The following is a 10,397-nucleotide window of genomic DNA, read 5'->3' as shown; positions in this document are numbered from 1 at the left end:
CTCCGATAATTAAGTTAACGACTACTTACCGATTTTATTTATCGAAAATAAATATATATTTATAGTGCACTTCAGTACTTCAGTAAATTAAAGATAAAATAATTTCAGAAAGAAAACACATATCAGTTATGAAATGTTTATTTATTTAATTTTAAAATGGTTTCGCACTACCTTAACAAATTCAATGTTTGGAAATTCGTGTGTGTCTAGCTTTTTGGTGCAATCATCCAGAAAAACTTTATTAGTTTATTTGACCAATAGAAGGGTAGTCTGATAAAATTATTATTGTTATTGTGGTATCTGTAATATATGAATAGTATTAACATTAATATGTGATGTGAGGCTGTATTATTTAAACAACTGTTTATGACTTTATAGTGGCAATTAGCACTCAAGGTCCGCCGCCGTTGGGAGGCAATTGATGTATAATTAGGAGGGAATTCGCCACACCAAATATTTTAACCCTAATTAAAAACAGGTATATGGGAGGGAACTAGGTATTATCCAGTTCAGGATAGGAAAGAGTAGTGGTGCGTGTTCAACCACTCTTAGGACTGACGACCTTATGATGATGGCATTGGAAGCCAACTAAAATAACTAAAGATTGTAGAGACAGACATTAGAGGTGACTCATAAGCTGAGTACTAGTAAATCATAGTGCAAGGCGGAAGGGCATTAATAGAAAGGAACTGTTGTTATGTTCAAAATCAGTAACTTGAGAAAGATGTACAAGGAGGCTTTTTAACAGAGAGAATGCAAATCATTTATTTATTTCTAATCTGATTATTGGTAACCACAATCATCTCCACAATCATAGCGTTGTCCAACAGGCACGTTTACTTTTAAGACTCTGACCTAATGGTAAATTCTTTTAGGGTTTAATAATGACCAGTGACTTAAATGAAGAAGGCCTATGCTTTGGTTAAAATATCTGTAGTACATAATAGATGTCACGGCGGCAGTTTAAATTCGTTGGACGCGATTGGCCGATTTCGAACACCATATTGTCGATTTTATTCGTGCTTTAACTGATTCTTTCAAATTTATCAAAGAGCTCTGTCCATTGACCCGTTTGCAAGCAACAATCTTTGGACGATTCATTCAACTTGCAACATTCGAGCGATTCGAATCTTACCTAGTATACACAACAGTGGTTCGAATGATTTTAGTTATTTGTTATCTGAACCTTCGAAACCAAGGGTTGTGTTTTGGAAACAGGAATTAACTAAAATAATAAAAATGCAGATAGATCATTGTAGCAAGTACCGTGTACTGAGAAAGTTATAAACAAAGCAATAACACTAAATAAAAAGGCAGTCTGACATTAAATCATAATAAATATTGAGAAACTATATACGCAGTTAAGTTCTAATAATATATTGGGTTGTTCGGAAAGTCATTTCGTTTTCTCCCGACAGAGGATTTAATTGTATTCTTTTGCACCCAACTTCACATTTAAGCCGTATAATTTTTATATGCTTTGAGAGCTCATATAGCAAGGCTTGTGTGTGAAAAATTCCAATTAATTCTACGCAGTAGTTTTTGGTTGGTGCCCTTTTAAATATGGAGAGCGATAAGCAGCATTTTCGACATATCTTACTGTTTTACTACAGAAAGGGTAAAAATGCTGTTCAAGCCAGAAAGAAATTGACTGATGTGTATGGAGAAGGTGTGTTGACAGTACGCCAGTGCCAGAACTGGTTCGCTAAATTTCGATCCGGCAATTTTGATGTCGAAGATGCACCACGTTCGGGAAGGCCGGTTGAAGCTGATAAAGACGCGATAAAGGCATTAGTTGATGTGAACCGGCGAATAACAACACGTGAGATCGGATTGAGGTTAAATTTATCAAATTCAACAGTTTATGACCACTTGAAAGGCCTGGGATTATCCTCGAAGCTCGATGTATGGGTTCCCCATGTTCTCACAGAGAGAAATCTGTGTCGCCGCATTGACGTCTGCGATTCGCTTCTCAAACGTCACGAAAATGATCCGTTTTTGAAGCGCATCATCACTGGGGACGAAAAATGGGTTGTATACAACAACGTCAAACGCAAGAGGTCATGGAGCAAAAAAGATGAACCGGCTCAAACCATTTCCAAAGCCGATATTCACCAAAAAAAGGTGATGCTGTCTGTTTGGTGGGATTTTAAAGGAATCGTTTTTTTTTAGCTTTTACCGGATAACACAACGATTAATTCGGAAGTCTACTGTCATCAGCTGGACAAACTGAATGATGCACTTCAACAGAAAAGGTCAGAACTAATCAACAGGAAAGGTGTAGTGTTTCACCAAGACAACGCGAGACCTCACACAAGTTTGGTCACTCGCCAAAAGCTTTTACAGCTTGAATGGGATACAATGCTACACCCACCATATTCTCCAGACCTGGCACCATCGGATTATTATTTGTTCCGGTCACTCCAAAATTTTTTAGACGGTAAAACCTTCACCTCAAATGAGGAGGTCAAAAACCTCCTCGATCAGTTTTTTGCCAGCAAAGACCAAAAATTTTATGAGCGTGGAATTATGCTACTACCAGAAAGATGACAAAAGGTGTTGGACCAGAACGGTCAATATATAATTTAATAAAGTATTTGTTTATTATACGAAAACTGTCTTTCATTTCCACAAAAAAAACGAAATGACTGCGAACAACCCTATAGTTGTAACATCCCACCTAACAATACAGGAGTTGGAACACGTTGTTTTTTGAATTTAGAATTTTGAAACTTCCTTTAGCACCAATAGAAGGATTAATTCGGTTGGTCTTAATTTGAAACACTTAAAAAAGAATAACTGATTTGTAAGGTATTGAGTGCTCGCGATAGTGCGCACAACGATTTACTATGAATTACTGTAAAAGGTACATTCGCCTTGTCAAGTAACTGCGTATGTCCTTTGTTTTTTAAATATTTAACAAATGCAGGTGATGGTTTAGGAGGATTATGCTTCTGTTAGTTTTTCTTCATGTGTATCACTTCCATGTAATTTACCTATCAGAACCATTGTTACTGTTCAGGTACCATAACGGAAATTGAAAAATTAACACAAGCAACGACGGAGAAAATTACCAAACCGTGACATTTCGCGTCACCGACAATTATTTATCCAGACGACAGTCGTCTTATTTGTTTTTTTCTACAATCGTTGATGATATTCTATTAGATGTAAAAACGTTGCTTTTATTTTTTGTTTTGTTCGTTGAAAATTGTTTGTTGAAAGCATCCTTAATTCATATTATCTGTTATATGGTTCTCCAATTGTTGTAACGTTAACGTAACGGTTACAAGACGGCTTAAAATTGAACGGCATAGCATAGAATGCTTCAACGACAATTTACAAGTCAACTTTTAGTACAAATGATATCAAAAATTGACAGTGTTAGAAGTAGTTTTTTATAAAAATGTGTCTACACATTTTTTTACGCTATTTGTTTCAACACTTCAAGAATTCCAATGAGTATTTTTGAATTGATCCAATTGATTTTTATCATTTACTCATAAATTAATTGAAGGTCTTTACATGTTGTATTTGAGCAATCCGTGGAACTAATGAATGTATATATTTTATAGAGCAACACCATAAGTACTATACAGCTATCCATCCCTCTATACGACCTCGCTAGATCCTTAAGGAAAGTGGCCCTCTGTCAAACTTTGTAGTTTGTTTCTAGTAGTTCTCAACGTGTGGATCAAAAGTCTCAATAAGCGCCAAGTCGATACAACTAAGATAGACATAGTGAATTCTGTTCTTAAGAATATGTCACTTAATATACCTATGTCTGTTGCATATTATGTGGATATATCATGGTCACAGATAATTTGAATAAAACAAGACGGATCAATTCATAGTAGATTGTTTGATTTTTTTATAGTAACAATAATCACTTGTAATAACTAAATAAAAATTATTAANATTTTATTAGCATTTTAAAAAATCCGCCATTACAATATTATTTTCGCGAACCCCCCTGCAAACAATGCGGACCCCCAGGGGTTCGCGAACCACCGGTTGAGAATCACTGGCCTAAGGTATAAAGAGCAGTAAATTCTTGTTTTTCAAAGTTGCTGGTTTGCTCTATAAAATTCCGTAAAGTATTCAATGCTGTTCTTGCCTCTTTGATGGAAACTCATGAAGCGCATGTAGTATTACTCGGGTCTTCTATGTCATCTAAATCATTAATATCGGTTTTCTGAGCTACTGAATCGATAATTTTGTCATCAAATAATGTCCCAGCAGTTATAACTCCATTATTCACGTAACGAAGTCCTCAAAGGATATTCCTGATTCAGACACCACTGTATTCTATTCTGCAGGAGGTGAAATAGAAACATCTTCGACTTCAGCTTTTTCTGTTGACGATAACGGAAAACCACAGTGTGCATAACATTTTTTTTATAGTAGTCACAGTTACATTTTGTCAAATTTTATCAGCCATTCTCATGACTTGCAATACGTTTATAGTAGAATTTTTTTTATTCTATGTTATCCTACATATTCCTGACAACTTCTTTTCGATATAATAACATGAAGTTTTTAATGATACCTTGATCCATAGCCTGTAATTTTGATGTGGTATTGGTAGGCAGATATTGGATTTTAACTGCTTTTATTTGTGGAATATCATTATGGGCTGTACAATTATGAAAGAGTAACTGGATTTTTTTAGGTATTTTCTTATCAATATTTATAATACAGTTTTTGAAAATTGTAGAAGTAATCCAAGCTTTGTATTTACTTCATATTGCAAAGGTAGTGATTTACATTTTGAAAAACAACGAGGTTTTTTAAACTTATCGATCACTAATGGTGAGAATTTTTCTGCTAGTAAAATAGTCAGATGTTCCTTCCTATGCTTCCCGCCATGGCATTTATCATTTTTAAAAGTTAGAATCTTATCTTAGTTTTCTTCGAACTATAGTCGTAATAAGTTTCAAATTGTCGATTTGTAAAGGTTATAAAATAAAACATTACTATGTTCGAGATACGGAGGTCCAATTTAATTTTTCAAGTTATAAACGGAAAATATGTACTAAAATGGCTTGCAGGGACTCATTGATTATTTCGAATAATGGAGGTTTTGGGGCTTGAAGGAAAGAAAACAAAACATTTTTTCGAGTTTTGGAGGTTTTCAGCTTATCGAGATTCGACTTAAAGAGCTTCTACTATATATAGATCTATCAAATATGCAATATCATTTTTTGACGTGGTGACCTAATGATATTGTCGCGCAATTCTGTGTCTTTGTTTTTCAAGTACATCACAGTTAAAGAAATTGTAAAATCAAGTCAAACAAGCATTTCCATGTAAAATAGCAATTGATTGAATATCATTAGTATCACAAAGCTGATTATATAATCTGTTATTTAAAGAGTGTCCTTATGAATCCAAAAAATCAAAACTCGAAATTATTGAGTATCTACATATATCAGGGAAACTCGAAAACGAAGAAAATTAAATGTATTTTGGATAATTTGAATCCAATAGCTCATAAAACATAAAACGGGTTATTTATTTACCTTTTTTAATTAACGATAAATTGACTTCTTCTAATCACTAAATCGAGATTGGTGATGGCAACGGCCATACCACGTTGAAAACGCCAGTTCTCGTCCGATCACTGAAGCTAAGCAACGTCGGGCGCGGTTAGTACTTGGATGGGTGACCGCTTGGGAACACCGCGTGCTGTTGTCATACTTTTTGTTTTTGGAAGTTTTTTTTGTAATTTTAAACAATCAGAATAGGCGGCGACTTAATACAATTTCTAGATCAGATTGAAAGTGTACTCTATACTATTAGAAGTTGTCTTTACAATATTTTGAGGTATATCAATGTGCAAAAACATGAACTTCGAAAATACTGATAGAGCAGTACATTAAATCATCACCTTGAAGTTGGAGGTTGATTTAAATAATTTATGTAGGTCTGTAAAGTACGCGATATTATTTTTTGATGTGATGATCTAATGTCACGCAATTCTGTCTATGTACTTTTCCAAGTCTATCAGAAAGTCGAACAATTTGTAAAATCAAGTCAGACAAGCACCTCATGACAGTCAAAACGCACTTCCGTGTGAAACAGCAATTGGTTGAATTTTTTATCATTAGCAAGACAAAGCGGATTGTATAATCTGTTATTTAAAGACTTGTTCCGAATTTTATTGATTGCTTTGATGACATACTGCAGTGATTTAAACATCCGTTCACTCAAACTTCATGCAACCAAATGTTGACGATGAATAACGCAACAGCGACCTCTTATTTGGAACTTTGGAGCGTTATCCGTTAGCCGCTGATAAATGTTCTTCAATGGCATTTTTCTCTTATCACAAAATTTTTCCAGTGTTTTAAATATGGTTGCTTCTTTCGTATCAGTTTCTAAATTTCTTGAAAATAATAGGTACTTGAGACAGTTTTTCATCTGAATGAATTTCACGTACCTATGTTAACAACAGTGGTTTCATTCAGCTGAATTGAGAATTGGTAATAATCGCACAATGACTCTTCCATGGTTTCAACCATCTTATCAATTCGCCTTTGCACAGAACTATTACTCAGAGGAGTCATTCGAATAATATCTATCGCTGTCTGATGGAGTACGGTAGTTTCAACTTACGTTATTGCCAGTAAAATTAACTTTTCGCCAATAGTCTGTAGTTTGGACAATTTACAAAGACATATTTTACGAAATTCGAAGTCCGTCGTCATCATTTTGATAGATACATTTGTGTTTCTTGTATGAATGCATTTTACTCTTATTTTAGTTTTATATTGACAAAACAAATAGGACTAAAGAATTAATTTTAAAAGAAGCCCTTTTATATAACATCAAAATACAGTGTCTACCAACAGGAGTCTGAAAAAAATACAGAAACTCGAAATTTATACTGAGTCAGAACCTGTTTACGAAAACTTGTGTGAACTTGATTACTGGGGCCGTACTTCCGAAAGTCATTGTAAGTGCTATTATAATCTATAATATAGGGCCTAATTTAGTTCCTCTACAGTTTATACTCTATGACCTTTACCGCTCTCCCGTAGAACTCCAGTAACCACAAGGTGTCGTTATTGGCCCACCTTGAGAATGACTGGCTTAAAATAATTCATAATGATATTAAATTTTTTCAAGCCTTTGCATGCCGTTAGATTACTACATATTCGAAGAAATTTAAAAGAACATGTCCATAACATGCGATACTGTGACGCACAGTCGTTATTATATAAATATAAGGTTAATTTGACCCTCGGTGATGACAGTAATATTCCACAGGCAGTTGTTCATTTCTTTTTTTCCTTATTTCGCCCGTCTTGTTCGTATTTCTCCAGCTATCAAATTTTTTAAAGGAGGCTGAAGAAGGGGCTTTTATACTAGAGTGTTAATTGGTTGGAGTGACTGCCCGCCCATCAGTATAAGTAACTATTATAAGTGGAACATGCTAAAGTCCATTTAGGCCGTCAAAACTTACTAAACAATGAGTTATCATTCGCAGAGCTTTAACAAGACACTAATAGGCCAAATCATCTCCAGTATCTGCAGCATGTTCAAGGCTAGTGTTCTAGAAATACGATTGTTGTAATTTGCGGATGAAGGGGTAGTAAAAATTATTGTTTTCTTATTTTGGAACATGGATAGTGGGCGCGGCGAAGAAGAACAGGTTAGAAGCGTTCGAAATGTATTATTACAGACGAATGATGAAGATAGAGATAGAGGATAGAGAAAGTTGGAAGAGGTATTGAAAGAATAGGATAACAGAGGACTCTATGGAAGTCAATAAGAAATAGGCGAGATAGGTTAGTAGGACACCTTCTCAGACATGAAGGTCTAATAGAGACATACTAGAGGCAGAAACGGTAGTTAGGAGGGGTAGATCTAGACCTAGATTACATTACTATTCGCAAATAGTTAAGGATATCGGTTATTCTAGTTTACGGAAATGCTAAGATTAGCCCAGGCGGTGATGCCGAATTCCCTCCCGCAGGTAGTTTTGGTTAAAATATAGATAGTCGAATTCCCTCCCGGGTACTAGCCGATAATTAAGTTAACGACTACTTACCGATTTTATTTATCAAAAATAAATATATATTTGTAGTGCTCTTCAGTACTTCAGTAAATTAAAGATAAAATAATTTCAGAAAGAAAAGACATATCGGTTATGAAATGTTTATTTATTTAATTTTAAAATGGTTTNTTACAATGACCCCAGCTCGAGGGGGTGCGAAACAAACACGGCAGAGGCGACGGTATACGGGTGGCGTTTGAATTGCACGCATGAATTTATGCCGATGGCTCAACCCCGTGCCTATATAAGATGAAGTAATGTCCTAAGAAACTTCGGAGAAGAAAGGTCAGAAGGAGAAAGGGGGAGAGATCCGAATACAAAGGAGACCACCGCATATACCAGCATCGGAAGTTCGGGCAAAGTCTATCCCAGTTCGCGGTTGCATGGCATAGAAAAAGATCCTAATATGTGGTAGTAAACAGAGGACATCTTGTACGGTTAAAGATATTTACTTTTGTTTTCCTAAAAAAGCAAGATATGTGCAAGAAAACTGATTTTTCGGCTCACTGTCATGACGTCAACACTGAGTCTGACATTGATTCTAACAGAATTTGTTAAGTGGTAGGAGTTCAGTTAAATTTTCTTTTTAATGAAATAATTTTATATCACAAGCCCCAATGATAATTATATCAGAATACAGTGTAAATGATGGTCTGCAAAACTGTTGAGATCCTACCAAAATCCACTCAGTATTTCTCCAGTTTTATTGGAACATAAAGACAGACATACGGGCCTCCTAAGAACTTTCAGTTACAGGTAAAATAAAGGTGTTCAAGATTTTCAGGAATTACACATTCATTTTGACATTTGCTTAGCATAATATTTTATTTCTACTAATGCTCTTTCTTTAAAACAATGCGTTCATATTTAATTAGGTATTTAACTTCATTGGGTCAAGAGAACACATAAATTAACTAAAAATTGCGTGGGCTATGTTTCATTTTTACAATCCAAGCTCTACTTTTGAAATGGCGCATGTCGCCATATTGCAAAAAATTCCTATTGACCATTGTTAGCAGAATAGTTCGAATGTGTGACATACTGTAAATGTAGTTTGGTTTGTAATCAGCTGTTAGATTTCGAGGTTATGTAAATTTTACTATTTTGTATTGTTTACTCGGTTACCGGTATGTCTTCGACGGACTATTTGAACATAAATGATCACAAAATTTTCAAAAATTTGCGTAAAACTTTACCGAAAAGTATCGATAAAGTGGAGAGACTATTAACAGTGAACGACGATATTTTATACACATGGGATTTTCAAGATAATTGTGTTCTAACCTTAAACATCAAAGCAGCTCGAAGTAAAGAAAAAGATAATGTTTCTCATCAGGTAAATACATTTACTACGTATGTGCAAATCGTATTTTTAGTTTATAGATTGATATAAGCAGCTATAAAGTTTTAGTTATAGGTTTGAGAATATACAGCATAAGCTCTTAAAAATTGTTGATTTTTATCATTGGTATTTGCTTGTATATAAAATTACAGGTGCAGTAAATGAAGTTTAATAACAAATGATGTTATTGTGGAAATTGATTAATAAAAAAGAAAGTGAAAATTAACTGTATGAAACAAACGGGTAAACATCTTTTACAGGCAACGGCCATACCACGTTGAAAACGCCAGTTCTCGTCCGATCACTGAAGCTAAGCAACGTCGGGCGCGGTTAGTACTTGGATGGGTGACCGCTTGGGAACACCGCGTGCTGTTGTCATATTTTTGTTTTTGGAAGTTCTTTTTGTAACTTTAAACAATCAGAATAGACGGCGACTGAAAACTTTTCCTAGATCAGGTTGAAAATGTACGCCATAGTATTACAGTTCTTTTTAATTAAACCCTTTTAGTAGGGTAGGTGCTATAATGGGTAGTAATCAAACTTTGGTACCTTTATATATTTATTTTTTTATACATGTATGAATGTATACGCAACTGTTAACAATTTTCTAATAAAAGGCAATTTATATAAAAAGAAGCTCTCGTCCGATCACTGAAGAAGCTAAGGAACGTCGGTCGCGGTTAGTACTTGGATGGGTGACCGATTGGAAACACCGCGTGCTGTTGCCACATTTTAATTTTTGAAAATTCTTCTTGTACTTTAAACAATCAATCACAATAGGCGGCGACTTACACATGCACAGATTGAAAATGTACTCCATAGTATTATTAGAAGTTCTCTTTGCAATATTTTAAGGTAGTCAGTATTACCTCTAATGCATCAAAATGCAAAAACATAAACTTCTAAAATATTAAAAGAGTAGTACACCACTCAATTATTGTTACCGATTGGTTGAACTAACAGTGGTCAACTGAGGATGACGATTTAGAAGTC

General features: G+C 34.7%; 2 non-coding genes across 2 annotated transcripts; both read left to right on the top strand.

Moving 5' to 3' along the window:
* The first annotated feature begins 5,578 nt into the window (after window positions 1-5,578).
* Window positions 5,579-5,697, top strand: LOC112904363. Its single transcript, XR_003231048.1, has one exon. It is a non-coding gene; the product is annotated as a 5S ribosomal RNA (ribosomal RNA).
* A 3,966-nt stretch (window positions 5,698-9,663) lies between these two features.
* Window positions 9,664-9,782, top strand: LOC112904362. The gene has a single exon (XR_003231047.1). It is a non-coding gene; the product is annotated as a 5S ribosomal RNA (ribosomal RNA).
* Window positions 9,783-10,397: the final 615 nt, after the last annotated feature.

This window comes from Agrilus planipennis, unplaced genomic scaffold (genome assembly GCF_000699045.2).
Source record: "Agrilus planipennis isolate EAB-ADULT unplaced genomic scaffold, Apla_2.0 scaffold198, whole genome shotgun sequence".
Classification (NCBI taxonomy): domain Eukaryota; kingdom Metazoa; phylum Arthropoda; class Insecta; order Coleoptera; family Buprestidae; genus Agrilus; species Agrilus planipennis.
This window is presented reverse-complemented; position numbering and strand designations above follow the sequence as displayed.